Source organism: Momordica charantia, assembly GCF_013281855.1.
Source record: "Momordica charantia cultivar OHB3-1 chromosome 2 unlocalized genomic scaffold, Mcharantia_2.0 BLBB01000002.1, whole genome shotgun sequence".
Classification (NCBI taxonomy): domain Eukaryota; kingdom Viridiplantae; phylum Streptophyta; class Magnoliopsida; order Cucurbitales; family Cucurbitaceae; genus Momordica; species Momordica charantia.
Genome location: NW_028275160.1, coordinates 13,618,932 through 13,632,705, shown reverse-complemented (window position 1 = coordinate 13,632,705; position 13,774 = coordinate 13,618,932).

Here is a 13,774-nt window from a genome sequence, read left to right as displayed (position 1 = left end):
CAAAATCTGATTTTTCTTATAATACTCAACTTTTTTTTTCTTTCTCATATTTATCTCTACAAAATTTATTTCTCACTCTAAAATTTTTTTCTTTCTAAATTTCTCTCTACAAAATTTATTTTCTCTCTCTAAAATTTTCATATTTTGAATATTTATTATTATTTATTTGTCTCCAAATTTTTATGTATTTTTATATTTTAATCTTTTTCTAACAAATAAGTTTCATTTCTCTCTTTAAAAATTTAATATTTTTCCTAATTTTTTTCTTCTAAAGTTTGATCTTTTATTTTCCTTTCTCTTCATAATCTATTTTTTCCTCTGAAAATTATATCTTATTTTCTCGTTCAATTTCATTTCACTGTAACTTTTATTTATCTCTGTATTTATTTATTTTCAATTTCAAAAATATAAAAATATAAAACATAAAACAAAATGATTATCAAACAAGACCAAAATAATTATTTTTTTAAACATTAGAAACTTTTATTTAAAAAAAATTAGCTCAACTGTTGAACATCTGACCTTTATGACATAAATATAAAAATATCTAAGTGTGAGCAAATGACAATTTAACCTCCAACCTTGAGGGAATGAGATGTTAACCAATGAGCTAAGGCAGAGAACAAGACAAACATTTCTAGAACTTTCCATTTCTCTTAATGTAGTCAACGATTATCAAATTTCTAAGAATTAAGAAAAGATGTTTAATACATGCAAGTCATATTTAACAAAACAACAAATATATAAATTAGAGATTTAATTAAAGAGATAATGTCTTCAACAAGCTGTTTTAGAAACTTATTTTCAAAAATGTTTAAAGTTTTCAAATTTTACACTATTAGATTTATGGATTTAGGAATTTTTATTAATGTCAAATTTACTCTTATTTATGACATTTATATTATTATTGTTAGTTTTTTTTTATTTAAATGTAAAATATTTAATGTTCGTGTAGAACCATAAATTTTGGACCAATCAGTCACGTCATTATCTGTTTTATTTAGGGATTAATTATATATTAACCCTAAATTAAAATTAAAGATAATTTGACCATTAAAATATGTAATTGAGTCATATGAGTATTGGGCATGAAATCGATTTGGTTCACAAATTTGGCTCAAAATCCAATTTACCATGAAATAAAATGGATTAATATTTAAATTTAAACAAATACATTTAAAGAATTGGGCTTGGCCCAAAATTATTTAAGCCCAACGGCCCACCAAAGCCTATGAAAACCTCTATAAATAGAGGGGACCTCATTGATTTTCTGAGTTCAGAATTTCAGAATTGAGAGAATTCACACCAAATTGAAAACTCTCTAAAGGCTTGAAGATTCAAAGAATGCTTGAAACTTTCGAAGAACATATAATTTCGATCCAAATTCAAGAACAAACATCTCAATCTTCATATCAAATTCGAGAAAAAGAATCAGAGGATAAAGATTAGAACATCGATAGGCCTTTTATGAAATTATAATTTCTAAAAGGCGTATCAATGTACTAATCCCTTAATTAAACTGTATATCTAAGAAAAGAAAATCCAGTTGAATAACTTCGAGCCAAATATAACTGGGCTCAAACCTATTTCATATAACTGGCCCAGGACCGGAGTCAGGCCCATTAACGTTGGATATACTAACTGCAGAAATTGTCACAAATGGTTGGACGACGAGTCAGCCCAATGAGCAGAGAACAAAGGTGCCCGACGGCCGACGGGGAAAACCTTTTTGGGAAATCTTGAGTAATGACTACATCCACAACACATTAATGAAAAATGGCCAAAGGTTTTTTAATTTTAAAAAATAGCTAAATCAATATTTCTGAAAATTATGGAATGAGAAATTTACCCTCACCCAATCTGCTGTCCCTGAGTCTATGGGGACTATCACTGCATCATTTGTTCTACCTTAAGGAGCCACAGTTTTTGGTTAGTTATGAACCCCTAAAATATCTACCTACATAAATGGTAATCAAACTAATTAAAAATCATATTAAATCCTCCATAACCTACATAATCGTAAGCTAATTAAATTACAAAATAAATCTAACTAATTCTTTATCAATTCAACAATTTCAAGTTCCTCGAGACATGGAGGGATCAATAAATTGAATAGAGAATGACTTGTAAAGATTGAGCCTCCGATTCCATGATCGAAATTCATCTGGTAAGCATTCGAATTATAAGAATAATTCAATAATTCAACAATAGAATAACTGAAGAATTCCTTCTTCTCTTTGATGATTTTGTGCCACAAAATACGTCATCCAAACCATTTGTTGCCACATTCGTTCGAAATGAAACTCTGCCCTAGCTTCATTATTTGGCTGTTTGAATTGCGTCATTTGATCCCCATTTTAATTTGCTCATTTGAGCCATAATTTGCAAAAATTAGAAGCAAAAATTGGAGGAAATGCTATTTAAGGCAATATATTTGTTGAGAGCTAGGAGAAAGAAGTAGAATATGGAGAAAATGATTGGAAAAGACAATGAGAATTATAAGTAAAACAACCACCAAAAGATAAAGTCATCTTTTTCAGTCTGAAGGAAGTTAGAGTGTGACAGCCTTTAAACTCGACAGAGACTCTGTAATGGGAAGCACATACCCGTTCTAGACGCACCAGCAGACGCGTCCTTTAGGGAATGGAAGAATGAGAAGATTCGTATTATAGAGAAAGAGAAATGGAGATAGTTCTATATACATAGTCTGAATGACATATGATGTATATGCTCTAGAGCCCTAAAACTGCTGTGTAGTTGTGGATACAGACCCTGTACATAGTTCTATATACCAAAACATGCAGACGCACGATTGCAAACTCATTAAAGACTCTATAATGGGAAGCATATACTCGTGCTAGACGCACCAACAAACATCTTCAACATAAGTGATATGAACCAAGGAGCTCCCTTTGTCATGCCTCATGACCGATTACAAGATCAAGAGCTCGGAAACTTCAACAAGCCTTACTACTTCGTGTCCAAGCGTTCGTAAACTCGACACGAGAATTAAAGGAAGATGTGCAAGATGTTGGAACAATTCACTACAATTTGGTGTAAGTTATGCATTTCTAAGTGTTTTCAAGACAAGTCAAAGTCCACTTAGTCACGGTCAAAGTCAACTCATTCAATTCAAAAACCAAGTCAAACACTCTCATCCCTCATTATGGATGGGATTGCACTTATTTTGGCTGGATTTCCATGTTTTTAACCTTTTCATTTGCTTGTCTTTTCATTTACTTGTCTTTTCATTTACTTAAGTTATGACTTTTCATTTCTTGTAGGTTATGTCTTTACATTTACATGTCTTTTCATTTCTTGTAAGTTATGAGTCTTTCCATTTTCTTTGGACCTTTCATATGGCTTGCTAGGATGGCTATATATAGCCTTGAGATGTCTTGTTGTAAACACAATTTGAAGTTTAATGAAAAGTGAGTTTTCTCATTAGCTTGGTTGAGAGCTTTATCTCCCATTTCTTGTGCATTTTCTTGTGCAATTTCTTGTGTCTTTAGAATTTGCATGTTAGGATCATTCAAGCGGTGTTGATCGTACCTATTGTGGAGTGATTCGAATCACGAGTTTAGAAACGAGTTTTCTCTACTCTTGATATTGATCATCAAGGTAATTCGTTCTTAAACTTTTCCTTGGGTTGATTCCATACTTGTTTTCGGGGTTTTTGGGATTGAGTTCTACGGGTCTTGTTCGTTAGCAAGGTTCTTAAATCCAACTCTCAAGGGTTTCTTAACATTTTGGTATCAGAGCATTAGGCTCTTTGATCGGATATATGTTTCCTTGCGTTTATCTCTTTGAATTCCTTATTCATTTGCTTATGTTGGATTATATCTAAGCATATTAGCATTCTGTCTAAAATTACAAAAAAATAAAAAAGTATCAATTACGTTCATCTTTTCCAATTTTCATCTTCTACATTCTTATAGATCTGGGTCTTATCTACAAATTTGTCTTTCTTGATAGTGAAATTCTTGCAATTTGTTGTTTGATAAAAAAAAAACTGAACGTGAAAGCATTTATTGTTAACATTATTGTGCTTTTGCTGATCCATATCTGATAAAAAAAAAGAAGAAGAAAAGCATATAATATCTCATTTGTCATTACTTCTTTGTGGTTACACTTTCTATTCATTTACTAGCCTTGCATTGAATTCTCATGCTGCTTTCATTTCTTTCTAGCTTCATTTCTAATTCTGTCCATTCTTTTTCTTAACTTGTTTCTTTGTTGTTATTTGGGTTACTCCTAAAATCACGCTCTTGTATGAGTTCTTATGTCCTGTCTAAACCACTTGAAATGCACATTGCTCTTTGACTTTGCTACTGACTTACCAATTTGTTTGATGTGTGTAAGAGTGTACTAAGTCGTGAGGGAGAGATTGAAAGTAAGTGATACATTATTTTGAGTGTTGTGTGTTAAACATGAGTGAACTTCATTAACGAGTGGAATAGTAAGGGAGTGCTTGTGAGATCTATTTTTCTTTGTTACTTTAACTTTGTTTTGTAGCCATGTTTCACACTAGACGTTCACAGAAATCGAAGTTCCACAATAGTCGCAGATATCATGATAACCACCATGGCCAAGATCCATATACGAAGGAATTGGTCGGGATTCGCAAAAACATAAATGACTTCAATGAATTGTGCCACGAGTTCAAAATGCGATACGAAGACATGAAGAGTCATGCTGCAAAATCGGTTCAAAAAGAGGAAGATCGTCCTATGCCTCAAGAGGATAATCATCAACAAATTCCAAATGAGAGAGAGAATCAAGATGGCGTTGAAGATACGAATGTTGAGACTGTTATGCATGCCCAACAAAAAGATTTTAATATTGATGTTATTATTTATGATGCTGAAGAAGATTTGCATCTTAAGGTTTTGATGCATGATGAGTATACAACCAAAGAGGAGGCACTTGTTGCAAAAGCGGTCGAGATTACAAATATTGTGAAAATCGAGGATTGTAAGGAAAGCAACCAACTGCAAAATGAGGACCTTGGCAACACTGAGAAACAACATTCACTCATTGCTTTGAAGCCCATGGAGAATCAAATACCATGGACTCATGGTCCAGTGTATTGGGGATTTAAACCAGGAATTTGGAACAAGACTGCAAGGTTTTTATTTACTACAAGCAATTACAAGTTTATCATACAAATTTATTATCCTATCAACATCTTTGAACGAGCTCAAGATGTTGAGTACAAGGTTGCATTGCGAGGAGATCCTTTAGATTCGAGGACGAATCCTTCTAAAGCAGGGGAGGATGATATGAACCAAGGAGCTCCCTTTGACATGCCTCATGGACTGATTACAAGATCAAGAGCTCGGAAACTTCAACAAGCCTTACTACTTCGTGTCCAAGCGTTCGTAAACTCGACACGAGAATTAAAGGAAGATGTGCAAGATGTTGGAACAATTCACTACAATTTGGGGCATGTTATGCATTTCTAAGTGTTTTTAAGACAAGTCAAAGTCCACTAAATCAAGGTCAAAATCAACTCCATCAAGACAAGTCAAAGTCAACTCATTCAATTCAAAAACCAAGTCAAACACTCTCATCCCTCATTATGGACGGGATTGCACTTATTTTGGTTGGATTTACATGTTCTTAACCTTTTCATTTGCTTGTCTTTTCATTTATTTAAGTTATGACTTTTCATTTGCAAGCCTTTTCATTTCTTGTAGGTTATGTCTTTACATTTACATGTCTTTTCATTTCTTGTAAGTTATGAGTCTTTCCATTTTCTTAGGACCTTTCATATGGCTAGCTAGGATGACTATATATAGCCTTGAGATGTCTTGTTGTAAACACAATTTGAAGTTTAATGAAAAGTGAGTTTTCTCATTAGCTTGGTTGAGAGCTTTATCTCCCATTTCTTGTGCAATTTTTTGTGTCTTTAGAATTTGCATGTTAGGATCATTCAAGCGGTGTTGATCGTACCTCTTGTGGAGTGATTCGAATCACGAGTTTAGAAACGAGCCTTCTCTACTCTTGATATTGATCATCAAGGTAATCCGTTCCTAAAATTTTCCTTTGGTTGATTCCATACTTGTTTTCGAGGTTTTTGAGATTGAGTTCTATGGGTCTTGTTCTGTTAGGGATTGTGGAACCTCACACTCACACAAGCAAATTCAGGGAACAATGAATAGATGAGAGAAAAGGTGAAGGAGAAGAAGACACACAATTTTAGAGTGGTTCAGCCAATTTGGCTTACATCCACTGTGAGGCAGCTTTCTTTCTCTATTATCTTGGAGGTGAAAAAAACCAGAGATACAACCACTACCATTCTAATCTAGAGAGGTATTTATAGACGATCTCTCCTTTAACCTTTCTTTTTACAAAAAAATAGAATGATTTGAGATTACCCAACTTACAGTTGGTTTTACTGCTGTAAAGCATTTTAAAAATCTCCACCTTAAAACAAACCGTAAGAAAAAGATCATTGGCCCTAATTTGCACTCTAACCTTTTTCATATGGCTGCATGCCAGCCAATTTCAGGCAATATTCAAATTTGGCTTGATTTACTGCCTTTGTTAGCATATCAGCAGCATTATCAGAGGTATGCACTTTTACTACTTCAATCATGTCGTCAATTTGTTCTCTGATAAAATGATACTTGATGTCTATATGCTTTGTCCGACTGTGAAATTGTTGGTTTTTGGACAAGTGAATAGTACTTTGGTTATCACAGTAGATTTTTACCTTTGTCTGATCAAAATCAAAGTCCTTTAAAAGTCCCTTCAGCCATAATGCTTCTTTTACTGCTTCAGAAAGTGCTATGAACTCTGCTTTTGTTGTTGAAAAAGCTACTATGGATTGTAATGTAGCCTTTCAACTGATCACATTCTCACCCACTAGAAATAAGTAGCCTGAAAGTGACCTTCTTTTATCTAGGTCTCCAGCATAATCTGAATCTACATATCCATAGAGTTGTAGTTCTTGTTCAGTAGCTTTTTTATAAGTAAGACCTAAGTTTGCAGTCCCTTTAAGGTATCTTAGGACATATTTTGCTGCTTCCCAGTGTCTTTTTCTAGGGTTCGACATGTATCTGCTTATTATACTAGATGAGTAGGCCAAATCTGGTCTTGTGCATATCATTGGTACATTAGACTCCCTACAACACTGGAATATGGGACCGACTTCATATATTTGATATGCTCATAGTCATTTTCTGCAGGGCAGTTTTCTGATGATAGTTTGAAATGTTGTGCTATAGGAATTTTCACTGCTTTAACCTCATTCATGCCAAATTTCGATAGGATTCTTCTGATATAGGGGCTCTGATTTATTTCAAAAAGACCTTCTCTTTTCTTCCTAATTATCTCCATTCCTAGGATTTTTCTTGCTTCCCCTAAATCCTTCATATCAAATTCGGTTTTCAGGCTTTCTTTAACATACTTCAAGTCTTCCTTTCTTCTACGAGCTAACAACATGTCGTCTACATATAGAAGAAGGAAGATTGCTTCTTGTTTTGAGGTTGACTTGACATAAAAAAAATTGTCATATGCACTTCGGTTGAAACCAATTTTTGTGATAAATTCATCAAACCTGTAGTACCAACACCTTGGTGATTGTTTTAATCCATAAAGAGCTTTGTTTAGTAAACATACCTGTTTTTCTTGGCCCTTTTCAAGGTATCCTTCAGATTGCTTCATGAATATAGTCTCTGTCAAGTGCCTATGTAAGAATGCAGTCTTTACATCTAGTTGTTCAAGTTCTAACTCTTCTTGAGCCACCAATGATAAAAGCATTCCTATGGATGTATGCTTAACCACAGGAGAAAAAACTTCTGTGTAATCAATGCCTTCTCTTTGTGTATATCCCTTTGCAACAAACCTTGCTTTATATCTTGGTTGTTGCACTCTGGGAATCCCCTCTTTATATTTGTATATCCATTTTGACGCTATTGGTTTGTATCCTTCTGGTAATGGTACTAGAGTCCAGGTTTCATTAACCTCAAGAGATTGCATTTCCTCGTTCATGGCATCAATCCAGTTGATTGCATTTGCGCCATTTACTGCGTCTTGAAAATTTTGAGGCTCATCATCATTTAGTGTATGAGCTACATTTAAAGCTGCTGTAATGACATTCGTTTCTGCATATCTTTTAGGTGGAACTATCCGTCTTCTTTGTCTATCCCTAACAAGAGAATAATCTGCTAAATCAACGGGTTCATCTATTTCTTCTTGTATTTCTTTTTCTTCTTCTGTGGCATCAATAATTGTTTGATTTTTTTTCATTTTCTGATGTACTGGGTGTCTCCACCTCAATTATTGCTTTATCAGATCTGTCTGTGTCTAAATTCAATAATTCTTGATACATGAACATATCTTGCTCCCTAAAAACCACATCTCTGTTATTTATGCATCTTCTATCGGTAGGATGCCATAGTCTATATCATTTAACCCCTTCTGTAAACCCAACGAACATGCATCTTATTGCTCTAGGTTTCAATTTTCCCTGATTTACATGGACAAAGCCAATACATCCAAAGACTTTAAGATTATCCAACTTTGGAGGGTGTTTTGTCCATCTTTCTTCAGCTGATAAACTCATTTGTAGTGTGAGGACTTCTGTTTATGGTATAGACTGCATAAGATCCTGCTTCTGCCCAAAATTTCTCTGGAAGATTTGCATATGACAATAAGCATCTTATTCTCTCTGTTATTGTCTTATTTAGCCGCTCAACCACTCCATTTTGTTGGGGAGCATGTCTAACTGTTTTATGATGGGTTATACCATTTTCTTTGCAGAACCTATTAAATTCTTCCCCACAATATTCAAGGCTATTATCAGCTCTGAGGTATTTTATGGATCTTGAGGTTTGATTTTCTACTTGTTTCCTCCGACCTTTAAATTTCTCTAGTGTTTGATCTTTAGTTTTTAGGAAAAAATCCATGTTTTTCTAGAGAAATCATCAGTTATGTGAGAAAATACCTTGACCCACTTAGAGATGGAGTTTGAGCTGGTCCCCATAAGTCTGAATGTACATAATCAAGTAGAAGGCAATATCACCCACTCAGAGTCCATAGACCCTTGGCTCTAAACTTTTTAATACGACATTATCCAAGATCATCACGAAGCTGAAAGAATAAGGAATCAGGAATTTGATGCCGGGCTACTTCACCCATATGCTTTTCGAACGAGAAGAATTGCGAAGAATGTAGAGGCATCAAAACTTTCCTTGACAAACCATCTATCATAAACATGTCATTCTCAAGCCAAATACAAAAAAACAATTATCTATTCAACAGCTGCTTACTTCCATGCTTAACTGAATTCGAACAAAATACTGAAAGGAAATACTGAGAAGAAACTAGTGAGGTGTAAGACAGAGAAGGGAAGGAGAAGAGGAGGAAGAAGGAAGAGAGAGAACAGAGCATTTTTTACCGAGCTCTTCTCTGTGTTGAATGAGGCTTTGTGGCCCTACCAGATTTTAAACTGATAAAAAACTTGAATGAACCAAAGGATCGGATCATTTTTCAGTTTACCAACCCTACAGCTTTCAAGTTCTCAACCATTCGACTTTCATAAGACTAAAACCTATTTAGTTGCCATGCAAAATCCAGAAGAATTTACATAGATGAAAAAAAAATAATAACAATAACAAAGTAAAAAATAATGTGGTTCAATTTAAACAGGCACATGATAAAGGCAATAGCATTAAATAAGGTCCACGTCAATTTATCATGAATTGGATAAGATTATACCATACAGCAGGTGAAGAGAATGTCCACGCTGACCAAGACTCAGGTATACGATACTATTCAAGTGATATTCGAGTAAAAAACTTGACATTTAATACTAAAAACAGCATAGAACAAAATGACAAGAAATGGATCGAGTAGAGAATTTTACCAATGCCTTGAGAGATTTTATCTCCACCATTTGTTGAGCACAAATGTCTGTTAGGCTATTTTTCTCATTTGTCTGAATAATCAACCAATAATGGTCAGCTTCAAATGTCTAAGCATACTTTCATAAGATATAAAAGAATGATATATCCAAACTACCAAAGATACGATCAAGCATCATATAATTAATGATAATAAACCAACAATTCATTGCTACATAACAAGTACAAAAGGGATGAGACTCCCACTCTAAGACCGAGTGATAATTACAAAAAGTTACTATAATTGGGAAAAATAAAGATAGAATCATGATTAAGAGAGAGGGAACATCAATAGAAACTAAAAGCCTAATAAAATTCCAAAGCTCAACAGAATTAGCAGAAGTATCACCAAAGATTCTTCTTTTCCTGGCTACCAATTCTTCCACAGTTGCATATCCTATTAACATCATTCAAAAGTTTATACATTTGCTGCAAACTTGTTTTGGGCAAGTAACCAACGGAGCTTTTCTTTGATAATATAAAAAGTAAATAAATAAAATAAAAAATAGAAAAAAACAAGAAGAAGAAGCTAGCAAAGAACCACTCCAGCTGGTACTTATTAAAATATTGTAATTACAACAGAGGGTGGAAAGAGCGCCCAAAGATGCCAGCCAAAATCTTAACTCCCTCCAATATAATTGCAAACTATTCAGTTAAATAAATTTTCTAATTCTTTATCCTTGTAAAATTTAAATTTCGGCAGGAAGAATTAGGTTCAATAACTCCACCTTTTCTATTTTTAGGTAATAAAGCACCATGTACATCCCAGGAACAGAAATGAACAACGAATAATTGGGAAGTGTAATTAATCCCATTGCTCATGTACACTCCCAAATTTTTTCTCTATCTCTTGCAAGTTTGGCACAGATAAAAATTGAGTCTCATTCTAAACATTACTAAACCCAATGGTAATTTTCTTCATTGTAATTTCGAAACCAAAGTGATTATATTTGAAGTAATAACATGAGGTTCATCCTCATCTCCAATTATTCTGTTCTAATTGTTTTTCATACTCACTCTCCTCCAAATTCATTCTCCTTTAGTAAAGTAATTGAACCTTAAGGGGAAAAAAAAATAGGAGATCCAAGCTAGACAAAAATAGCCAAACGTCCAAAAGAAAAGAAGAAAGAAAAAATGCATCACAAAACCATGTAGATGTCTTTCTACAAAAGCACTGACGCCAGCACCATTAAGTAGTTGGCAGACACTCACACATTTATATACCAGCTGAACTTGTTGTTTCCTACATATAAAACTTGATAATAGCAGAGTACCAAATCATACGCCAAAAGAGAAGAATAAAATAATCAAGTACCTTTTCCTCTTCTTTAAAACTCAGTATCTATATATAGGAAATAGGAACAAACAAGCCCTCAAGATCAGTATACATCAAAGGGACAAACACTGTTGAGAATGGAGCCAAATTAAAGGAGACAATGAAGGGGCTTAATGGGCTTAAATACAAAAGGCGCAATACATTTAGATTACTTCTTATTGAAGTTTAGTTATATAATTTTTATGTAAAATTATTATCCTTGCCGCCCCATTATTTTAACAACCCCAAGAGAGAGAGTTTTTTTTTAGTGAGATTTCATACAGAGGGTCATCTTCTTCGTGGGTTTCTGTGAGGGTTTTTTTTACAAAGAGTTCTGTGAGTAAAATTTTGTGAGAAATTTTATGTACAATCTCCATTGAAGAGTTTTAGAAGCTTGTAAGAGTGATTCGTGAGCATTTTTCTTTGAGAAAAAAGTTAGAGAAATTATTGCAGAGCGTTTGTAAACTCTTGAAGATTCTCCTGGCATTTAGTGAACCTGCAACAGTAGCAGAGAACTGGACATAGCCCACATTGGGTGAACTGGTATAAATTCGGTGTCGATTTCTCTTCCCTATATTTTATTGTTCTTGTTGCTTGAGGTTTAGGTTGATTTATCTACTCTTTGAGCATAGTTCCGATTTGATTTATTTCTGTTATAATTGGAACCAGAACCTGATCTGAGATTAGTTAGCATATATTGTCTGGAATTGCGATTGAGATAATACTTGTTAGCTTGTTTTATCCCTAACAAGTGGTATCAGAGCGAGGTTGAAGAACAATGGCAGGGGACGACAAATTGGTCACTTTTAATGGGTCGGATTTTTTGTTTTGGAAAAATCAGGTATTAGATTATTTGCACTCGAAAGAGTTGGAATAGCCATTAGAAGGAAAGCCGGATGATATGGGAGAAAAATAATGGAAGAAGTTGGACAGGAAAGTGTTGGGTACGATTGCGAAGGAGATGACCACAATGGGGTTGATGAATGCCCTGGCCAACATGTATGAAAAACCTTTGGTAAATAATAAGGTGTATCTTGCAACTAAATTTTTTAATTTGAAAATGGCTAAAGGTACACCTATTACTGCCCATTTAAATGAATTTGACGCATTGATTAATAAACTGGTAGCTGTTGATTTAGAATTCAGTGATGAAGTTTATGCTATTTTGTTATTAAGATCTTTGCCTGATAGTTGGGAACCCATGCGAGCTGCTATTTCGAATTCTTGTGGGAAAGAGAAATTGAAATTTGAAGATGTTAGAGATGCAGCTCTTGCAGAAGAAATTCGCAGGAAGGACTCTGGTATCGCTTCTACTTTTGGTTCAGTATTGAATGTGGACAGAGGAAGAAATAATAATAGAAGTTATAGGAATCGAGGCAAGTCGAAAAACAACAGAAGCAGGTCGAGAAACAGCATGTTTGAGTGTTGGAATTGTGGTAAGACTGGACACTTGAAGAGGAATTGCAAGGCCCCAAAGAAAAATGAAGGGAACAAAGCCGGTGCTAATGTTGCTGAGCAGATACATGATGCTTTGGTTCTTGCAGTTGAGAGCGCTCATGACACATGGGTGATGGATTCAGGTACGTCTTTTCATACTACAGGACAACGTGACATTCTTGAAAATTATATTGTAGGAAATCATGGAAAGGTCTATCTTGCCGATGGAGAGCCTTTAGATATCATTGGTATCGGTGACGTGAATTTAAAAATGGCAAATGGTTCAATTTGGAAAATTCGCAAGGTACGTCACGTTCAGAATATGATGAAAAACTTGATTTCTATGGGGTAGCTGAATAATGAATGATGTGAAATATCGTTTGGTTAAGGAAGCTAGAAAGTTACAAAGGGTGCCATGGTGATTGCTCGAGGAAGCAAGTCAGGAACTTTGTATGTCAATAGCAATGATAAAGACATGGTGGCTGTTGTAGATCATTCGAGCCATACTCAATTATGGCATAACAGACTGGGACATATGAGTGAAAAAGGTATGAAAATTCTTCACTCTGTAGGGAAGTTACAGGGACTTAAGGCAATTGACCACAAGCTGTGTGAAGGTTGTGTATTTGGGAAGCAGAAGCGTGTCAGTTTCTCAAAAACAGGTGCAGCGCCAAAGCCTACGAAATTGGAGCTGGTTCACACTGATGTGTGGAGGCCTTCTGAAGTTTCTTCTCTTTGAGGTTCCAGATACTATGTGACTATCATAGATGACTCAATCAGGAAGGTATGAACTTATTTTCTCAAACATAAATTTGATGTATCTTCTGTTTTCAAAACTTGGAAAGCTATGGTTGAGAATGAGACAGGTCTGAAAATTAAAAGCTTGAGGTCAGATAATGGTGGTGAATATGTTGATGGGGAATTTAAAAAGTATTGTGCAGACAGTGGAATTGTGATTCTAAAGACTATTCCAGGGACACCACAGCAGAACGGTGTGGCAGAGAGAATGAACAGGAGGTTGAATAAGTGTGCCAGGAGCATAAGATTACATGCGGGATTGCCTAAGATGTTCTGGGCAGAGGCAATCAACACTGCAACCTATCTGATCAAT